The sequence below is a fragment of the Pogona vitticeps genome, chromosome 1 (assembly GCF_051106095.1).
Source record: "Pogona vitticeps strain Pit_001003342236 chromosome 1, PviZW2.1, whole genome shotgun sequence".
Lineage (NCBI taxonomy): Eukaryota > Metazoa > Chordata > Lepidosauria > Squamata > Agamidae > Pogona > Pogona vitticeps.
This window is the reverse complement of record NC_135783.1, coordinates 274,356,802-274,379,051: the sequence shown is the minus strand read 5'-3', so window position 1 is coordinate 274,379,051 and position 22,250 is coordinate 274,356,802. Positions and strand designations below refer to the sequence as shown.

General features: G+C 43.5%; 1 long non-coding RNA gene across 1 annotated transcript in view; it reads left to right on the top strand.

The window, feature by feature from the left end:
• Positions 1–747: 747 nt before the first annotated feature.
• The window catches only part of LOC140702467 (uncharacterized), a 46,480-nt gene continuing 24,977 nt past the window's right edge, over positions 748–22,250 (top strand). Inside the window, exon 1 of the long non-coding RNA XR_012081654.2 lies at positions 748–918. This is a non-coding gene — a long non-coding RNA (uncharacterized LOC140702467). The remainder of the gene's footprint in view (positions 919–22,250) is intronic.

Sequence of the window (22,250 nt, the reverse complement as noted above, 5' to 3'; positions counted from 1 at the left end):
CCAACATTCTTTTGCCTTCAGCAGAGTTTAATGCAGCTCTCCCACCTGGCAGAGGAGAAAAGCAGTCCTCCTTTCTGGAACTGGGGGAGGGGGGGAGACTACAAAAGGAAACAAGAACCTAAAGGTGTGGGTACATAAATGTGCATAATTTCATGTAGTTGTTTCTGTCTAATCTCATATTTTCTTTTTAACAAGCAATCAGTTCAGCTTTCCAGAAACAGCAATCTGTCTTCACCCATCAGCCCTCTGGGCAAAGATGAAAAGGGAAGGTGGGGCACACCAGAAGAGTAAACACCAGAAAGAGAGGGAGGGGGGAGGGAATGGCCTTCGCTATTTTCTCTTACAGCCCCACCCACTACTGGCATGGATTCCTGGATTGATTGTTTCAAAGAGACTAGGACTTGCAGCAGAAAAATGGTTCCTCATGTTTGAGGTGATGGTGTCAACTAAGCTGACACATAAAATGTATGCATGGGGGGAGAGGGGGATATTCTCAGGCTTCCCATATTGTACTCTGCCACCTAGACTGATACAACTTTAGCATTGACAATGAAGAAACTGAAATAGTTAGAGATTTGATATATCTTGGTTTAATCATCAATCCAAATGGAGACTGCAGCCAAGAAATGCTGGATAGCTCAGTGGTTCAGGCATCTGGCTGCAGAGCCAGAGGTTGGGCATAGAGATGTGGGTATTTGTGTACAAATAATATCCCTGCACAACTGGACTTAGCAAGGGTCCAGCGTCCCCACTCATCCTTCCATTTGCTCCCAGAGCGCTGCTTTCTTCCCGCTCAGCTGGCCACTCAGCAGCTGTGCAGAGACACTCATCCTCCCTCTCCCTGCCTGGAATGGCTAGCCAGGTGGTGCTCCAGGAGTGATTGGAAGGATGAACGGAGCCTCCACTACTGGCGGATGAGTGAGTCCAACTGTGCAGGGATATTCGTATTTGTATATATTCGTATTTAGTTGGGATATTCGTATTTTGTTGAGCATTCAACTTCCTTCTGTGCCTGCTTAGCAGGTGCTGGTCTCAGTGATCCATAGGATCTCTTCCAGCTCTGGAGCTCTAAAATTATTATTAAATCAGAAGAAGACAGAGACTACGAAGGGCAGAAGGGAAGGAATTAGAAAAAATCTTCAAGTGTAAGGATGTGTCACTGGAGACCCAGACCAAGATTGTCTACACTCTTTTACTTTTGATCATCATGTATGGGCATGAAAGGTGGATAGTTAAGGGGGCTGCTAGGAGAAACATTGATTCATCTGAAATGTGATGCTGGAGGAGAGTTTTGTGGATACTTTGGGCTGCAAGAAAGACAAATAAGTGGGTCCTACATCAAATCAAGTCCGAGCTATCTCCGGAGGCAAACATGTTGCAGCTGAGGCTGTCCTACTTTGGGCACATGATATGAGGGCAGCTGCCTAGAGTGGTCTTAATCGACTAGATATGCGGGATATAAATAAAATAAATAAATTAAATAAATAAATAAATAAAGATTTGCTGGAAAAACAATAATGCTTGGAAAGATAGAAGGCAGCAGGAAAAGAGGAGGATGAAACAGGAGATGGATGGATTCCCTAAAGGCACCCACAGGCTTGAGTGTGCAAAGCTGAGCAGGGCAGTTCAGGGCAGGACATTTTGGAGATGACTCATTCATAGGGTCGTCAATGTTTAATATTATTAACAGTATACACATAGACAAGAAAACTATTGGAAGTGTAACTGTGTTTATGTTGTTGTTTAGTTATTAAGTCGTGTCCGACGCTTCGTGACCCCCATGGACCAGAGCATGCCAGGCACTCCTGTCTTCCATTGTCTCCTGGAGTTTGGTCGAAGTCATGTTGTTCGCTTCGATGACACTGTCCAACCATCTCATCCTCTGTCGTCCCCTTCTCTTGCCTTCACACTTTCCCAACATCAGGGTCTTTTCCAGGGAGTCTTCTCTTCTCATGAGATGGCCAAAGTATTGGAGCCTCAGCTTCAGGCACTCAAGGTTGATTTCCTTCAAAACAGATAGGTTTGTTCTCTTTGCAGTCCAGGGGACTCTCAAGAGTCTCCTCCAGCACCACAATTCAAAAGCATCAATTCTTTGGTGGTCAGCCTTCTTTATGGTCCAGCTCTCACTTCCATAGATCACTACTGGAAAAACCATAGCTTTGACTATGTGGACCTTTGTCAGCAAGGTGATGTCTTGGCTTTCTAAGATGCTGTCAAGGTTTCTCATTGCTTTCCTCCCAAGAAGCAGGCGTCTTTTAATTTCTTGGCTGCTGTCACCTTATGCAGTTATCATGGAGCCCAAGAAAGTAAAATCTGTCACTGTATTTATAGGTAATTATTATTCTTTTCTTTTTTTGTTATGTGATTAAAGGATTGTAACTTATTTTCCAAATTACTAATTTTTAAAAAAATAATTCATAGGGTCGTCATAAATTGAAAGTGATTCTATGGCACACAACAGCAACTGATGTCACGTCCCTTCCCTCTTACTTTCCTCCCTAAGCCTCGCTGAGGGATGACAGAGGAAACAACTATGCCACAGCAAGGAATGGTTGACTGCCAGGGTCAAGCAGCCTTGTACTGTGATCTTTTTGGGCTCTCCCTTCGCAGCAAGAGTTGGGTCCAGGGTGGAGTACTCAGCATGCGTTAGATTAGTTGTGTCCATGTTGGTGGTGATGGGGGGGTCTGGCTGAAGTCATGGTTCTTCCGACCCTTTTCTCACCCCACCTTCACCTCTCCCATCACTGCTGCTCTCCCCAATAGGGAGGCTTCGATGTCTTCTCTGCCCACTGGTCCTGCTCTGCCTCCTCTAGCGGTGTATAGAGGGGCACCCATTTGCCACTCCTTTGCACTCAATCCACCCCCAGGCAGCATGAGAGTGGTTGTCTGTCTCCATCACTCCTATAGTTGCCTCTGCCTGACAGGCCTCCCACTCCACACTCTCCTGTGCCTTCTCCTATCCATCTGCCCCTCCTTTCTCCTGCTCCCACTTTTTACCACTCGGGCCCCCTCTCTTTCCTCTCATCATCTTCCTTCGCTGGCTCTAAGGCAGCCATGTGCTCTTCCTCCTGCTCCACCTCTTCATCCCATGGGGGGAGCTGCAGGTAGGAAAATATCTCCTGCCACTAAAAGGGTGGTCTGGCCCACTGGCTCCAGCCAGGACATCTTCCATGGGGTCCAACTCTTTGTGATCCCAATGTCACATCTTAAGATGCTGTCTAGGTTTGTCATTGCTTCTCAGTGTCATAGTATCTATGAAAAGTAATATCTCCTTACTCTGCTAATGTTATGAGAATACACGTTTAACCAAAATTCTCAACAAATGCAGCCAAAGGAGGACTCAAAAGAATGCTCTACTTCGGGGTAGGGTTCTGGCTCCTATTTTGTTTAGCGTGTACACAATGATCCCACCAAAGGCACTGACAGTTTAATTTATAGTGACAATCTCACACTTGCTTCTCAAGCAGACATCTTTCAGGTGATAGAACATATCCTTACAGACAGATTAGAAAAACATGGTGATTTTATGATAGAAATTAACTTACGAGACACGAAAATGTGCCATCCACAGGGATCTTGGAATCTTCAAGTGACTCATTAGCTCCCTGTTTTGGCCCCAGATAGATTACGGTACTTTCACTCCTATACTGACCTATAAGAAACACTTTCAAAATACAAAGCAAAAGGTCTCTACAATGAACAATATGCTTCAAAAGGTATCAGCATCCATTTGGGGCACACAGACACAAACATGAAAAGCTGCAGCTTTGGCCCTGTGCTAATCTGCAGGCAGATACTCAGCCCATGCAAAACAGATTGATGTAGGGCTTAATGAAAGCCACAGAATTGTTGCCGGATGCCTGAATCCAACCTCTGCTGATAAAATCAATTACCTAGCAGACATTTGTACCTGCGACTTACGAGAAGTAGCAGCTAATAGCAAATGACTAAAAGCACATAGATCAAATGCACATCTACTCCTTAGCTACCACTCCACCCCTCTCAGATTAAAATCAAGGATACGTTTTTTCATAACGTCTGTGAATTTTGAAGAATGCCAGGACTATAATGTGGAAAGAAAGAACTAGTCCAGGAAAGTCTAGCACTCATCACATGGAGAATTGGGTTGCTTAGAAGTCACGTTATAGGCTATGGGTCATTCAAAGCACCAACACAATCCTTTGTGAGTCAGGAGAATTGCAAACAAACCCATGTAATATAATTAGACATGGGGACAAATATAAAAACGAATCAGGATATTTGTTAAATATCCCTGACTCGTCAGATATTCGTTGCTTTGTATTCTTGGGGTTCAGAGAATATGAATATAAGCCTTTAATATTCGTCCCTTTGTTCCCTATCTCCTTATGCCCCTGCAGATCAGCTGTTCCTCAGGGGCATAAGCAGAGAGGGATTTTCGCTTCTGGCAGCTTGCTAAAGCCTGCCCGAAAGGAATCTCACCCCCATGGGTGGGGGTTGGCTTGGTTCCCATTTCCTCCTCTTTCTATGCCTGCACAACATAAAAGATGAGGGAAGGGCTCAAAGGGATCCCCCAACCACTGTGGGATCGCTTTGATCCCTGCTCTCCCCCTCCTTTTTCTGAGCTCCACCAGGCTTAGCAAGTAGAGGGGGAAAGCAGGGAACAAAGTGATCGGTTTGATTCATGTTTTCCCTCTCCTTTTGCTAAGCCCCGGCCACTTTGATCCCTGCTTTCACCCTTCTTGTCCCAAGGGGCTTATCAAGAGGAGGGGGAAAGGGATCAAAGCAATCATGCAGTTGCACAATCATTTTGATCCCTGCTTTTCTTCCTCTTGAAGGAAAGTTTTTAAAAAAAGACCCGGCAAACGATGAATTGATTCGTTGTTTTGATTTGATGGATTGATTCAATCTGGGGGACAATTTGTGGTTCATTCTGGCACTTTGTTCCCATCTCTAAATATAATCTATGCCCCTCAAAATATCTAATGGAAGACTTGATGCCAGCAGCCCCAAATACTCTTGAAGTTGCCCTTTATTGGGCAAAAATTATAATTATAATTATCAGATATATTTATTAACTTACTGTGGTGCTTCTTGTTGGAGTAATTGAACAATCTTGCATACAGTTAGCACTGGCTATTAGTGGGATGGAGCTTTCAAAAACTAAGGTGACTTAGTTAAATTTTTAGTAGCAAAATTTCCAGAGTTCTTTTCCCTGTCAGTGGCATTTAAAGCAATCCTCTATGCTTCTGACCCTCCTCTTCCTGTTTGTCTTGCTTGCTTTGTTTAGCCTCTCTGCTCCCGGGCTCTATGACCTTTGCAGTCATAGAGGTAGTTTATCCCACATGTGGAGACTGCAACCTTCCTTTTATTCTTCTGTTTATAACTACTGATCACAAATGTAAGTAAAGATAGCTTTCTTTTCTACCTAAAATGCTTCCAGAGTGATTTTTAAAAGTGCTAGTTACAGCGAAGGAGATGGTTCTGAGACTTGAACTATTCTTTCATGTTTTCTCTTTGTAGTTATTGTTTATATTCGAAACTCTGCTAATTATAAAAGAATTATCAATTTTCCAGAACACCTCTGACATAACCAAAGAAAGAAAGACCTAATTATGGGCAGGGCAACTTGACCTCCTTCCTTCCAACTTACTTTTTCCTCTCTGCCAAGCATGTGACATATGTTAAGAATATTTGTACTTACCATACATACTTGAGTATAAGCCAACCCAAATATAAGCCGAAGCACCCAATTTTACCACAAAAAAATGGGAAAACTTATTGACTCGCGTATAAGCTGAGAGTAGAAAATGCAGCAGCTACTGGTAAATTTCAAAAATAAAAATAGACACCAATAAAATTACATTAATTGAGGTATCAGTAGGTTAAATGTTTTTGAAGATACTGCCCTTCCGAGCTGCAAGACACACTTCACTGCCTGTGGAGGGAGGACTCATACCGGATGCTGCGCTTATCTACTGCTCTACTGCTGCGTAACAAGATAGAGGGAGATGGAGGATGGAGGAGAAAGGTGGGAGGAGGAAGGTGGGTACAGTACATAGAATATGCAGAAGGAGGAGGATGGGAGTGTCCTGGAAACGGAAATGCAGTGTACTTAACCTGGGTCATTGGACCACCCACAGAGGCTGCAGGCACCCGTAGATGAGCAGGGGAGTCCGGAGAACACCCACACTGCAGGGGAGAACATGTAATTCTAACACTGACTCGATTATAAGCTGAGGGGTGCTTTTTCAGAAAAAAATTGTGCTGAAAGACTAGGCTTATACTCGAGTATCTACAGTATCTGCATTAGCAAATACTTTTTGTTTTGTTGTTTCCTACCATAACAGGAATCTAGAAGGAAGTATAAAGCATGAATGGCTGGGCTGTGTGTGTTACAACCAAAATAATATACACACTGTACCTAAAAAGACCATTACAAGTAAATGCTAAAATTACTTAACTATACCACTGTTCTTTTCCCATGGACAAACACCACTAGAAAGATGAATAGTTTGACTATCTTCAGTGGAACAATTTTTCATATTTGAACATGGCCACAAGCAGGGATCCCAGGATCAGAACCAAAAATAGGTACAAAGATTTTGGAAACAAATTTTCAAAGAATTAAGCAATATGTGTGGAAAAGATATAGCATGTAAGGCTGAGATTGCTCTGTTATCAATATATGAGAACGTGGAATATGACGAAATGACTAAAGAATTGATAACTAATCTAATAACAGCAGCTAGATTGATTATTGCTAGGCAATGGAAATTAAAGACTGAATTACAAATTGAAGAATGGTATAAAGAAATATGGAATATAGCAATAAATGATAAATTAACCTGTAATTTAAAGATGAAGAAAGGAGAGTTGAAAAAGAACAATTTTTATGTAATATGGGGCAAATTTTTGGAATATGTGCTAATAAGGGGGAAAGGGAAAGCTCCAAATCAAGAATCTATGCAGTTCTGGAGAAGAGGCCAATAGAAGATGAAGATGAAGATGAAGATGAAGATGAAGATGATGATGAAGAAGAAGAAGAAGAAGAAGAAGAAGAAGAAGAAGACGAAGAAGAAGAAGAAGAAGAAGAAGAAGAAGAAGAAGAAGAAGAAGAAGAAGAAGAAGAAGAAGAAGAAGAAGAAGAATATGGCAAGAGGTCCTGTACATGGTGGTGGGGAACACAGTTATTGTATTTGAGTTTATATGTTTTATGTATATGATTTTGTTTTTGTTATAGTTGTAGAAATGAATAAAATATTTTTAAAAAAGAACCAAAAATAGTTTGGATTCAAACATTTTGCTTACAGACCAAAGAAAGCTAGTGGTAGAATGAGCAAGAAGTTGTTGTTTCCCCTCCCCCAGACTCAAATGCTTCCTAAAAATGTGCTCTGGATGAAGCTGGAAGTGGTGTGAATGCTGTGGCAAGTGACACTATGAGCAGTAGAGGAAACTGGTGGAAACTCCCCCTCATTTATGCAGCTGGAAGCTTCCTGAGTGGATTACATTCAGGGTCACCCTGCTGGCAGGCAGGCAGGCAGGCAGGCAGGCACACACACACACACACACAATGTGTCCCCCCCCCCTCATTTGCTGGGTATACTTCATCAAGTTTAATGGTACTAATAATGTGCAGTCCCAGAACTGCAAGTCCATCTATCTAGTGAAAGACTGTGGACTTACACAGGATAAAAACTTTCCAGGAATAGTCAAGTGGGCTTTTTACTGCTCGTATGCAGTTAGTATAAACAATACCATATGTGGTACTGCAGAAATTATACAATATGTTTAGATGCCTGTCTGACAAAGATGTGTCTTGTGGAATGAGAGCTTGCAGAGAACAGTGAAGAATGCATGAATAGAACAGTAGCAAAATAGGAAAGGGAGAACTTTCTTGAAGTTGAATTAATTTTATCAATCCATCACCTGCTTTAAGATAAATTAATTTAATTCAGAGTATCAAACCTGAAAACAAATTAAGTGGGGGGATTTACTATTTCCTCTTATTGTTGTTATGTACTAAGTCATGCTCAACTCATGAATTAATTACTTCCAAAAGGCCCTATTAACCTTTTCTAGCAATACAGTATTTTCCAGTGAGCCTTATGGTCCCATAATATGTCCAAAATAAAAGGCTTAATTTGCTCTAGAACCTTTTTATTTCTGTTTGTCTGTGGAGTTCAGAGGAATTGTAATCCAAAAAAGCAGTGTTTCCAATTTCTTGATCCTAAATCAACAGACTGTAATTCAGATCCTAGCCATCGAGTTTCTGATGACTGCCCAGTTACCACTTCCAACCGTCATGGCACAATGATTAAACTCTGCTCGCAAGTCAGGTTCTATCCCAGGTTACCAGCTCAAGGTTCACTCAGCCTTCCATCCCTCCGAGATCGGTAAATTGAATACCCAGCTTGCTGGTGGGAGGCAATGTGTAGCCTGCATAATTAAATTGTAAACTGCCCAGAGACTGCTTTATACACAGGTTACAGTATGTACAGACCATTATTGTTGAATTAGATTTGCATGTTGTCATATTTCAGTATGAAAAATTCTCCTAGTAAGATGCAGCATGTTCAGGGAAAACAAATATATCATCATACAGAGGTGCCCTGTACACATAATTATGATGGTAAAGAAACATAACATGCTAATGTAAACAGCTCAGGGCACAGTTTAAACATATGTGTATGCTGTAAAACATCAGCAAGTACATTATATAGTTAGACAGCACATGATAATACTGAAGACCAAAATATACAATGTTCCATGAAGTAATTTTGCTGTATGCATATTCCAATGGGTGGGTGTAAAACAGAGACAGAGAAAGCAAGAGTAAGACACACAGAGAGATTTATTTACATTTATGTGACATCTATTTATTCATTATTTTATTGGGATTTTTTCCTACCAGAATCCCACCTTTCTCCCTCTAGTGGGGAATCAAGGAGACAAACACTTTAACAGCAACAATTAGCTAAAAACAAATTAAGAACGGTTCACTCATTCTGCTCAACAACAAGATTGCACTGCAACACTTCTGGTGGGATTCAGCCGGTTCGCACCGGATCTATAGAACCTATACCTAATCTACTATCAGTTCTGCAGAACCGTTTGTTGGCCTGCTGAATCCCATCACTGCTCCCACCATACTGGAAGCGGCAGTTTAAAATTTAACAGCCACAACAAGCGACGACAGAGGGACAGCGAGTGAGCGAGAGAGAGCACGAGAGCAACAACAACAAAAAAAGAGCGAGCCAGCTAGGACGAGAGAGAGAGGAAAACACCCCCCTCCGTTGCCCTCCCTCCTTGCTTGCTTGCTTGCTTGCCTGCTTGTCTGTCTCCCTCCCTCCTCCCTCCTTCTTTCCCTCCTTCTATATGTGTGATGGGGGAGGGGGCTCGCTCTGCTTTGGGACTTGTCCCTGCTGTGGATTGCTGCCGCCGCCGTGGCTACTACTACTGCTTGGGTGGGTTTCGCAGTGAAGAGTCAACTGGAGGCACAGTGGTGCAGTGACGTGGGCGCTGGAGTGATTATAGCAGCTGGTGACCAAGCAAGCCTCCAATCCCCAGATTCTTGTCAAGCGATTTAAATAATCAGCTCCCTCCTCGGGATCTCGTCGCCCAGACACCGGCTAGCCCTTGCGCTTGGCCTTAGGCACCCATCCTTTGATGCGTCCTGCACTGAGACTTCCCTCCTTCGGTCCCATGGTCACCTCCACACTCTGTGAATCTGGACCCGCCGCCTCCTAGTTCCCTGCTGACCTGGCATAGAAATCCCACCATTCATCCAGAGGTGTCCCCCTCCCCCCCAAAAAAGGGATTGGATTGCAATTTTTACACTTGTTTCAGTTGTTGTTTGAAGAGGGGGAAGATGGTCTGTCCTCTTGATGATGATCCTCGTGCCATGCATTTCTTTCCCGCCAGGTGAGGGACAGGGTTTAAGCCACAACACATAAAAGTACACACCGGTCAAAAAGAAAACAAGAGAGAGAGAGAGAGAGAGAGAGCAAAGCAGTCAAATCGGCAAAAAGTCGCAATCCTGTATGGACATAGGTGAATTAAGCCCCACCGAAACTCTTAGGATCTCACTGCACAAGCGTCTTGTTAAAATCAATGGAACGTTCTATTGATTTTAACGAGACCATTGTACAGTGAGATCCTAAGAGTTTTGGTGAGGCTTGGGCGGAATGATCCGGTGGGTGGGGAGAGATCTTGCTTTATTCCTGGCCTCTCCCTTTAGAAATGAAACAGAAGCATTCACGGATTCAACCGCCACGTTTGGCTTTGATGAAAGTGAACTTTAGTAAGGAGCATCTAATACTAATCCTACAGAAAACAAGACAGACCTTTCAACATCATAGTAATCCAAGTTTATGCACCAACCACCAATGCTGAGGAGACTGAAACTGAACAATTTTATGAAGATTTACAACACCTTCTAGAACTGACACCAAAGAAATATGTTATTCTCATTTTATGGGATTGGAATGCTAAAGTAGGGGGCCAAGAGATAAAAGGAACAACAGGGAAGTTTGGCCTTTGAGTTAAAAATGAAGCAGAACAAAGGCTAATAGAGTTTTGCCAAGAGAACAAGCTGGTGATCACAAACACTCTTTTCCAACAACACAAGAGGCGACTCTATACATGGACATTACCAGATGGGCAATACTGAAATCAAATTGATTATGTTCTCTGCAGCCAAGAATGGAGAAACTGTATACAGTCAGCAAAAGCAAGACCTGGAACTGATTGTGGCTCTGATCATCAGCTTCTCATAGCAAAACTCAAGCTTAAACTGAAGGGAGTAGGAAAAACCACTGGGCTAGTCAGATATAACCTAAACCAAATCCCTTATGAATACACAGTGGAAGTGAAGAACAGATTTAAGGAACTCGATTTGGTGGACAGAGTGCCTGAAGAACTTTGGATAGAGGCTCGTAACATTGTACAGGAGGCAGCAACAAAAAACATCCCAAAGAAAAGGAAATGCAAAAAAGCAAAGTGGCTGTCCAACAAGGCCTTAGAAATAGCAGAGAAGAGAAGGGAAACAAAATACAAGGGAGATAGGAAAAGTTACAGAAAATTGAATGCAGACTTCCAAAGAATAGCAAGGAGAGACAAGAGGGCCTTCTTAAATGAACAATGCAAAGAAATAGAGGAAAATAACAGAAAAGGAAAAACCAGAGATCTGTTCAGGAAAATTGGAGATATTAGAGGAACATGTTGTGCAAAGATGGACATGATAAAGGACAAAAATGGGAGGGACCTGACAGAAGCAGAAGACATAAAGAACAAGTGGCAAGAATCCACAGAGGAATTATATCAGAAAGATTTAGATATCCCGGACAACCCAGATAATGTGGTTGCTGACCTTGAGCCAGACATCCTGGAGAGTGAAGTCAAGTGTTGTTAATTTATTTGAATCCCACCACTGGTTCTGAGTGTACGCCCAAGTGTACCTGCAATGCTTTTCACTCTTCAAGGAGGCTCCTATGTCTCCTATATACATATTTAATGCATTATTTATATTTTAAAATATCTCCCCGTCTCAGTTGCCTCCTGGCTCCCTAACAGCCTCTCTACAGAGGTGCATTTTCACCAGCCATCACAGCAAACTAGAAGTCTTGTACACATAGAACAAAGAATTTGCTCAGTCACAGCTTGTTCCTGTCTGTTCGGAGGATGAGAATGCAATATTTTAATTTAACCTTCAGTCTGAAATACTAGCTGATGGAGTGCGAGACTACCTACAGAGTAATCCTACACAGGTTTAATTGGAAGTACATCCTGCTCAGCAGCCAACAGTGTTTGTTCTCTAGTAAGAATGCTTAGCAGATTTTCTTGAATTTCCTGTACTTTCAATGTCCTATTTCACACAAAGGATGGATCTCAGATGTTAGAACTATATCTAACCCTCTGGGCTTAGTACGTACGTACGTACGTACGTACGTACGTACGTACGTACGTACGTACGTACTTACTTACTTACTTACTTACTTACTTAGAACTAGCACTGTGAATTGTGCCTAGATGTATACAATCATTACTTATTCATACAGAACATCTGAAGCAGGGCCAGCCAAAGAGTATGTCCAGATACTGCTGGGCTCGCAACTCCCAAATGTAACAGTGTGGAAGAGGCACTACATACATCCTGAATAGACCGTGCTTCTTGGAAGGAATGAAAAATTCATGGGGAGTTCTGCCCCAGGGTTTGACCTAAGGACATTGGAGCCATAGCCAGACAAACTCTTGGCTTAAATAAACTTAAATGGTGTCCAGAAAGCAAGGATTGTTCTATTCTGTAACCTGCAATCCCACGACATTGAAACATGGCAATGATTACTAAACACTAAACAGAAGAAAAACAAGAGGTTGTGAGTTGGTTAAAAAGTAAATTGGGGGGGGGGGAGGCTGGAAGTCCTGAAGCCATCAAGCACTTTAAACTTTCAAGCTCAGTCATGGAAACTCTATAAAGATGAGTTTAATTCATGTCTGGACATTGCAACCGCAAATAAAGCAGCAGCTGTGAAAATGAAACTTTTTATACCAGAATGGGGAAAACAAATACCTGAGGTATCATTAGTGCTGTCACGGTGTCCCTGCCTAAAGAAAAACAGTGTGAAACCAAACAGTCTGCTATACATGAAGCCTTTTCACACAGTTGGGCACCTTACTTTTTCAAGATCTCAATCGTGTGGAAATACTCCTTGGGCAACAGAGGCTTTCCTCTTCAGACGGACTCGGTGGAGAAAGTAACAAACAAGGAGTGAGACTAGAACACTCTCCCTGCTCACACTTTTAAATTAACTCCTTTCTGAAAACCCCTATAGCTCTATCGTGTGCAAACATTCTTCAAGACATGTACAGGAAGTGGAACGAAGGCCAGGCCACCAAGGATGAGTAGAGACAAGTAGCAAAGAAATGCAGGGATGGCATTAGGAAGGCAAAAGCTGAGAATGAGCTGAGGTTAGCTAGGGACACTAAAAGCAATAAAAAAGCATTATTCAGGTATGTGAGTAGCAAAAGACACAATTGCTCCTAAACACCCTCTCCGTTGCAGAGCTCGTCCAGCGCCATGGTTTAGCCAGAAGCCATGAGCTATGAAGCAGAATAGGAGAATGCAATTGGAGATAGAACCCGATGGAATATAATTGGAAAGCTGTCAGGATTGCGACTAACCATTACCTTACTAAGGTGAGGGCTGCCAGTCGAGCTCACTTCACTGTCCAGATAACTGATGCTTCAAATCAGCAGGTGGAACTTTTCCATATAGTCTGCTATCTATCTGGAATTGGTCTAACTGATAGGCCTCCTACTAGTATTTCACCTGACTAATTTGCAGTGTTTTTAAAATCTAAAGTGGAGGCCATCCACCAGGAGCTCTCTCCTTTTTTGAACACAGTAGATCGAGCAGAGACATTCAGCGCTCAGCCTTGCCCGATGAGACTCGATCTCTTTCAGCCTGTGACGCCAGATATGGTGGACAAAACACTTGATGACTGTTGTGCCACCACCTCCTCCCTTGACCCTTGCCCTGGCTAATCAAAGCAGCCAGGCCTATAGCAACCAAATGGGCCACTGCAATAATTAATGGGTCTCTCCAGTAATTAATGAATCTCTCCTCAAGGAGACACTCATTAGGCCTATTAGGAAGAAACCAAGTTTGGCAGCGGACAACACTGACAATTATAGGCCCATCGCCAATGTTTCTTTTGTCAGCAAAGTGGTAGAGAGGGTGCTGGCTGACCAGCTTCAGATCCTTTTGGATGAAACAAATGCCCTGGATTCATTCCAGTCGGGCTTCAGGCCGAGCCACGGCACAGAAATGGCATTGGTCGCCCTGTTCAATGACCAGTTGAAGGAGGCTGTGACGTGTGCCATGACGTCACCTGCCTGTCTTGGCTAAGGCTGGAGTTTCCTGGCCTATGGCAAGGCAGGAGGTGGGTCTTATAGGGGTGGAGCTTGTGTATATAAGGGGGGTGTACAAGGAGAGAGAAGGTGGTTGAGGGTTGGTTGTTGGAAAATTAGAGAGTGACAGGGTTAGGTATAGGTTAGGTGATTAAGGAACTGTGTGTAACTGTGTGTTAAGAAATAAAGAACTGTGCAGGGTGAAGGTCTGATAAATATAGTAGTACAAGTAATTCTTTTAATCAGTGATTTTCATTTTAAGTCTGTAATCAATAAATCATCCTTTTTATTTTTAAAATCCATACAAAGTCTGAAGAGTCAGGTTTATGTGTGGTTGGTGGCAGCGAAGAAGTACTGTGTGTGTGTGTGTGAAAGCTCGTGGCCTGTCATCTCTAGTGGTGACGTAAGAGGAGGTGGCAGTCGCGACAAAACTGGTGCCAGCGTGTGGGATACGAGTTGTCCAGTTGCCCAGTTGCCCAGAAAAGCCTTGGCTAGTGTGACCAGAGCAAAAGGATTTCAGTTAGGAGCACCTGAAGTGGGGTGTGGGTAACTCTCTAGGATTTGTCTCCAGGGGGGAGCAGATCTAGTAGAGAGGCACCTAAAACTTCAGAGTGAGGGAACTGACTTATGAGCTCTAGAAGGTCCATTTTGTGAGGGAGATTGACCCAAAGTAGGAGGCTGTTGTGACTTGGTCTGAGAGTCCAGAGTTGGGAGAACTCTGAAGGGACAGACAGACCAAGGGCAGCGAAGATTTGGGATCTCTCTAGTGAACTACAGAACCTGAGAGAAGGTGAAGCTGTGGTGGATGTCTGAAGTAGAGCCAAGGGCAGAAAAATTAAAGTAGCTCTAAATCTGGCAAGAGGCCCAGTGAAGGGGCAGAAGCCGTTAGAGACTACAGTAACAAGCCTAGCCATATCTGTTGGTATACCCTGTTGAAGAGTGTCAGACCTTAGCACAGGAAAGGAAAAAGTGACGTTTTAAACAGAGGCTTGAAAATAGAAAAGAGCCTTCTGTGTGATTAAAATGCCTCTCACGCGCAGTCAAATGGCAGAAGTGAGTGAACAAAGAGACCAAGCAATGTCAGACTGGTCTGGGGATGAGTCAAATGGTGAGGGAAGAGTTGCCTCAGTGCAGGAAGAAGCTAATGGTGAACAGTTATCAGAAATTAAGAAAATTCAATTAGCCCAGGAACACGAATTTAGATTAAGGGCCCTAGAAAAAGAGGAAAGAGAAAAAGAGAGACAAATAGAAAAGGAGGAAAGAATAGAAAGGGAAAGAATTGCTCTGGAGAGAGAGCGTATGGCTTTTGAACTTAGGAAATTGGAATTACTGAACCAAAACAACAACAACAACAGAGATTCTGGTACTGAACCAAGCCAGTTATCAAAATCAGATTTGAAGAAATTTCCTACATATAAACAGGGGGATTGTCCTGAAAACTTCCTTAAAATCTTTGAACGTAGTTGTGCTGATTTTTCTGTGAGGGAAACAGAGAAAATGATAATTTTGAGGTCTCTCCTGAGTGGAAAAATGGCTGACGTGTATGCTGATATGCCAGTTGAGCTCAGTAAAGATTATTCAGAGTATAAAAAAATGGTTTACAATCGTTTTGGCATTAACTCAGAACATCTCAGAATGAAGTTCAGAAAACTTTCTAAAAGAGCAGATGAATCTTATACCCAACTGGGTTTTAACTTAGAAAAGTGTTTAGATAGGTGGCTTGAACAGGAGAATGTAAAAACCTTTCAGGAATTGAAAAATGTTGTGGGCCTGGAGCAGTTTTATTCTTTACTCCATGGGGAACTTAAATTTTTAGTTCAAGAACGAAAACCAACTGATGTTAGAAACGCTGCTCAAATAGCTGATTTTATTTCTCAAATAAGGGGTCCTAGTTGTTATGAGGGGAGAAGTGTGAGGAAAACATGGGACCCAAAGTTCTCTAAAGAACAAGCACAGAGACAGACTAAAGTAGGCGGCCATTTTAGTGAAAAGCCCTCAGAACAGGGCCAGCACAGTAAACAAGTTTTGGAGGGAAAAGAGAAACTTGAGAGATTCGATGGGAAAAGCTCATGGGGGGAGAGAATCTGCTTCATTTGCAAAAAGAAAGGCCACATTGCTTCACAATGTTTTAATACAAGGCAAAATAAAGAAATTCCACCTCAGAAAGTTAATGTAAAAGAAGCAAAGGCTGTATTTTGTGTTCAGAGTAAACCTCAAGCTTCTTCTAGTGAAAGCTCTGTTGTCATGGAAACCCAGGCAGAGGCAGTTAGGAGCTCTGAATTGGATACATTGAAGGAGCTACCTCTCGCTGAAGTTGTCCATTGTTATTACATACAGACCAATGCTGCTTTACTGGAATCTGCTGGGGACAGGATAAAAGTTTTTGAAAAGGACTATTCAGCTTTGAGAGACACCTGTTCTGAAATTTCCATATGCCACTCAGACATAGTACCACAAAGTTGTATGATTGCTGACCAGACTCTATCTGTGAAAGGGATTGGGTCAGAACTAGTTTCACTACCTGTAGCTGACTTGAAAATTGAATATCAAGGGTGGAAGGGATTGTGGAGAGTGGGGGTGTCTTCTGAGATCCCTACCCCTTTTCTTATTGGTAATGACTTAACAAAGCATGTCAAGAGTGCCCTAGTGGTAACACGTGCACAATCAGTACAAAGTGAAGCCAGTAGTGGGAATGACTCTCAAGAGCCAGAGAAATTTGTACCACAACCTGAGGCATTCTCAGTTGAAATACCTCAGAAAAGCCTCTTTGTCAAGGAACAAACAGCAGATCCCACCTTAAAAGACTGTTTTGCAAAGGTGACTGATAAAGATTTATCACCTGAGTGTCCTGAACGCTTTATTATTAAGGGTGGTTTACTTTATAGGGAAAAACTAAATAATATTTCAAAAGGGGGGCCTGAAGTTAAGAGACAGTTGGTGGTGCCTGAGAAATATCGCCCTATGATTCTGGAAAAGGGACATGCAGACATTTTCTCAGCTCATATGGGGATTAACAAGACCAAACAAAGAATAGCCCAAAACTTTTACTGGCCTGATATGGGTAAACATATTAAGAGTTTCTGTCAAAGATGCCATATTTGTCAGAGACAGGGCTCTAATTGTGATAAAACCAGAGCAAAGCTATGCCCATTACCAGTGATTTCAACTCCTTTTACACGTCTAGGGGTGGATATCATAGGTCCATTGCCCAATGCCACTAAGAGGGGGAACAGATTTATTTTAACTATAGTAGACCATGCCAAGAGATATCCAGAAGCGATCCCATTACGTAATATAGAGACCCAGACGGTAGCAGAAGCCTTAGTGAATTACATGAGTAGGATGGGTTTTCCTTCTGAAATAATCACAGATTTAGGAACCTCTCATATATCCAAACTTATGAAAAGGTTAGGCAGGGGGGTCATTCACATAAATGCCCTGAAGCCTTATTACAGAGAGATCAACCTTATGCAGTTGGCAATAAAAGAGGCTGATAAGGAGGAACATGGGTTGCCCTTCGGGGAAGGGAGGGGCCCACAAAAGTTCAATCCACAAGGAGTGCAGATCAGCCCTGCTCTATCCAGAGAACAGCAGAATAGTTGCAGAACACTGGTTACAAAACCTCAAGAAGTGTTCTCAAATAAACCTGGTGTTGACAAGGGAGTGCTACCCAGGACTGACATAGGGAATGCTTCTCAGTCTGTGACACCACATAGAATAAGAGGTTGTTACTTTGACAATATTCGCAGAACGCTAGACGAACTGCTAAACGATCAAAGTATTGTACACTCATCTAGCGCTTGGTTAGCCCTTGTAATTTTAATAGACAAGCCGGATGGCAGTGTCAGGTTCTGTGTGTACTACAGCAAGCTATATTCAGTAACCAAACCTGATGCTTATCCTAGGCCTAGGCTTGATGACATAAGTAAGATGAGTGAAGGAAGAAGTGAACCTAAGGCCCAAGAGAAAAGCTCAATTGGTAGTCCATTTGGCCTGTTTGAATTGCGAGTCCTCAGTTTTGGCCTGAGAAACTCACCAGCAACGTTTCAAAGGCTCATGGACCATACTCTGAAAGGGCTTAGTGACTTCACAGTAGCTTATATCGATGACATAGGGGTCTTTAGCAACACCTGGCTGTGACAAACCCAGACCTACTGGGATATGTCACACAGTTACACTAAGCTGCCACCAACCATTCCCTGTAAGAAGTCACACAGACCAGGGATGGATTTTTAAACAATAAAAAGAATAAGGTTTATTTTAAATACACACAGGTAAAAATAAACAATCAGGTGAATAGATAAAGTAACGTGGCTTATTCTCACTCATACAAGCATACAGTTTGGTTCACACAGAACCCTTAACTTGAAGCACAGACCCTGAACCTATCAGTTCTGGCTAACCATACAGACACCTGAACCTATCAGGTTGGTACTCTGACACACAGAAGTACCCTGTCTGACACACAGACTCCCACAACAGCTTCTTCTTCCCAGCTGCTGCTTCGTCACGTCCCAGAGTCTCACAGTGTCTCTCAGTGTCTCTCAATGTGTTCTCACTCACCACACAGGCATCACATATATATATAGTACAGCCCCTCCTCCTGATGTCCCGCCTTCCACTCCCCATAGGATGGAACTTTCCCTCCAAACCCATGACAGACAGGTAACATCAGTGCTGTATGTAACACCTCCCCTCTTTATAAGTTGTTTTGTAGGGGGAAAGCTAAGGTGCTTTTCACCAAAAAACAACCTTGATAAAACACACAACAACAGTTATACATACCATATTATACTTACCCATACTTACATTCTAAGTTAACCATAACAACTATGCATTTTAACATTTACCATATACATTACATCAATTTACCTTTATTCATACAAACCAAATTCAAAACCAGGTACATTTAACTGTTTGTCATCATTATATACACATAGTCCATGTTCTTTCGCCGTCTTCAATCTTCAGGTCTTCTTGATAAGGCGTCAGCAACACAGTTCACTGACCCTCTGACCACCTTCACTTCAAAGTCATAGTCCTGTAGGTTTAAAGCCCACCTCATAAGTTTGCTATTGTGGGTTTTCATTGTCTTTAACCATTGCAATGGTGAATGGTCAGTACACAGAATAAAATGTCTTCCCCAGATGTAAGGCTTGGCCTTCTGGATCGCGTAGACTATGGCCAAACACTCCTTCTCCACGGTTGCCAAATGTCTCTCACCTTTTTGAAGTTTCCTACTCAGGTAGGACACTGGATGCTGGTCACCATTCTCATCCTCCTGGCACAGAACTGCTCCTACCCCGCTGTTAGATGCGTCGGTGTAGATGATGAACTCCCGGTCGAAGTCTGGAGCACGCAGGACAGGATAGTTGATTAACGCCTCCTTCAACCTCTGGAACGCCGCCTCACAGTCGCTGGTCCACGGGATGCGGTCATCAGCCGTCTTCCTCGTCAGATCGGTCAGCGGAGCCGCAATCTCGCTAAACCTCGGGATGAACTTTCTGTAGTAGCCCACCAACCCAAGAAATGATTTGACTTTTTTCTTGGTGTTGGGTCTAGGCCAATCACGAACAGCTTCTATTTTGGCCTCCAGGGGTCTTATCATTCCTCCCCCTACCATGTGACCCAAGTATTTTATTTCTGGGCTACCCAGCTGACACTTGCTGGCCTTTACTGTTAGCCCTGCTGCACTTAACCTCTGCAGCACTAACTCCAGGTGTATCAGGTGATCTTCCCAGGTATTACTGAAGATCCCTATGTCGTCAATGTAGGCCACTGTAAAGTCACTGAGCCCTGCCAAGGTCTGGTCCATCAGCCTTTGGAATGTGGCTGGTGCATTTCTGAGACCAAAGCTCAGGACTCGAAACTCATAGAGACCAAAAGGGCTGCAAAAGGCAGTCTTTTCTTGATCCCTGGGATCAATTCTTAATTGCCAATATCCCTTTACCAGGTCCAATGATGAGATGAACCGACAACCCCCTATGGTTTCAATCAGGTTGTCTAGCCTGGGCATTGGGTAGGCATCAGGAGTGGTTACACGGTTTAACTTCCTGTAATCGACACAAAACCTAATGCTCCCATCAGGCTTGTCCACAAGGACTATCGGAGAGGACCAAGGACTAGAAGAGGGGACGATTATGTTCTCCCTCAGCATCTCGTCCAGCTCCTTCCGCACCTTGTCCTTATAGGGTCCCGTTACTCGGTATGGGGATACTGCCTGCGGGGGTGCATCCCCTGTGTGGATCCGATGCATCACTCCCTTCACTATCCCCGGCTTGTTGGAAAACACCTGTTGATATTTACTAAGCAGCATTTTTAGTTCTTGCTGCTGGTCTTGGGTGAGTGCAGGACTGATCTTTACCTCCTCTGGGTTGTATTTTACTTCCCCTCTACCCTCCCAGAAGGGTAATTCAGCTTCCTCACTCTCAGCTGCTTTTATCGCGAATAAAACCCTCTGTTCCCCTCTGTAGTAGGGTTTTAGGGCATTCACATGAACCACCCTCCTTGCTTGGTTCTCCTCCTGCTCTATTAGGTAGTTCAGGTCTGACATCTTGGAAATGACCCTATATGGTCCTGCCCATTTGAGCTGCAGTTTATTCTCTCTGCAGGGCCTAAGCCAAAGCACTTCCTCCCCTGGGTCAAAGTGCCTCTCTCTAGCTTTGTGGTCATACCATGTTTTCTGTCTGACCTTCTGAGCTTGCAGGTTTTCTGCTGCCAGCTCTAGATTTCTCCTTAGGTCATTCATCAAGGTGTCTATGTATGTCACAACGTCTTGTGGGTCATCCTGGGTGATCTGCTCCCAATTTTGTTTGATCAAATCAAGGGGCCCTTTCACCCTTCTCCCAAATAAAAGTTCAAATGGACTAAACCCGGTACTGGCTTGTGGCACTGATCGATAAGCAAACAAAAGGGATTGCAGCTTCTGGTCCCAATTGTTTGGATTCTCTGCCAAGTAAGCCCTAATCATGCGCATTAGAGTCCCATTGAACTTCTCAGTTAACCCATTACTTTCAGGATGATAAGCAGTGGTTTCCTTGTGCTTAATCCCACAGATTTGCCATAAGCGTTTCATGAGCTTTGATGTGAACGATGCGCCCAAATCTGTGATTATCTCTGAGGCAAATCCCATCCTGGACATATACCCCACCAAAGCATCGGCCACTGTGTTAGTTTCAATGTTAGTCAAGGGTATGGCTTCAGGATACCTTGTGGCATGGTCCACAATTGTTAGAATGAACCTGTTCCCCCTCTTTGTGGCCTTGGGCAAAGGTCCCACAATATCCACCCCTATGCATTTGAACGGAGTGTCAATCACAGGCAAAGGGCACAACTTTGCTTTGGTCCTGTCGCGGTTATTCCCTTGCCTTTGACACACATCACATTGTTTACAGAACTCCCTGATCTGCTTCCCTATGTCAGGCCAGTAGAAATTCTGTGTGATTCTCTGCTGTGTTTTGTTCACTCCTAAGTGCGCAGCAAACATGTCAGAGTGCCCCCTTTGTAAGATCATGGGGCGATACTTTTCAGGTACCACCAGCTGACTTCTGATCCCATCTCCCCCTTTTGAGATATTCCTCAGGGTTTCTCTATATAAAATCCCCTTTTTCTCCAGAAATCTCACTGGGGTTTCAGGTGTTAGCTGGGCGTCAGTCACCTGTTCAAAACACTTTTGGAGAGTGGCGTCTGCCTTCTGCTCCTGTCCAAATCTGCTGTCTGTGGTTAAGGTTTCCACCACAGCTTCTGAACTCCCCTCTGCTTCCGTCTCTGGCTCATCATTACCCCCCTGAACTGTCCCCGTGGTGGCTTGTGAGCGTGTAATCACTAGCACCCGTTTCACATGTTCAGCCAGGTCATTTCCCACGAGCACGGCTGCTGGCAGAGTCGATGAAATCGCTAGCCGCCAAGCTCCCCTCCAGCCTTGAAAGTTGACAGGTACCTCTGCTACTGGCAGAGAGATTACCTGCCCCTCAATCCCTGCCACCTTCATGCTCTCATTTGGGATTATAAACTCCCTAGGGATGATATCTGGATGGCACAGGGTTACCTGGGAACAAGTGTCCCGCAGCCCCCTATACTGACGGTCAAGTATTCCTACGTCCACCCCTGCTGTCTCAAACAACTGAGAATCTGTTTTTATCAGCAAGCAGCGCTTTACCTCTATAAGAGGACCATTTTCCTCAGCCTGATCAGCAGAGGTAGCTGTTCCAGACTGAGTAGCCATGGCAACAGGCTCCCTCAGGGACACTGAGCTTTGCTCCTTCTGGACACAGAACACAGCTTTTGGCTTGGTCCCACTAGAATTCTGAGGCACCATTCCTTTTAGCTGCTTCAATTTCTCACACTCTGAGATCAGATGA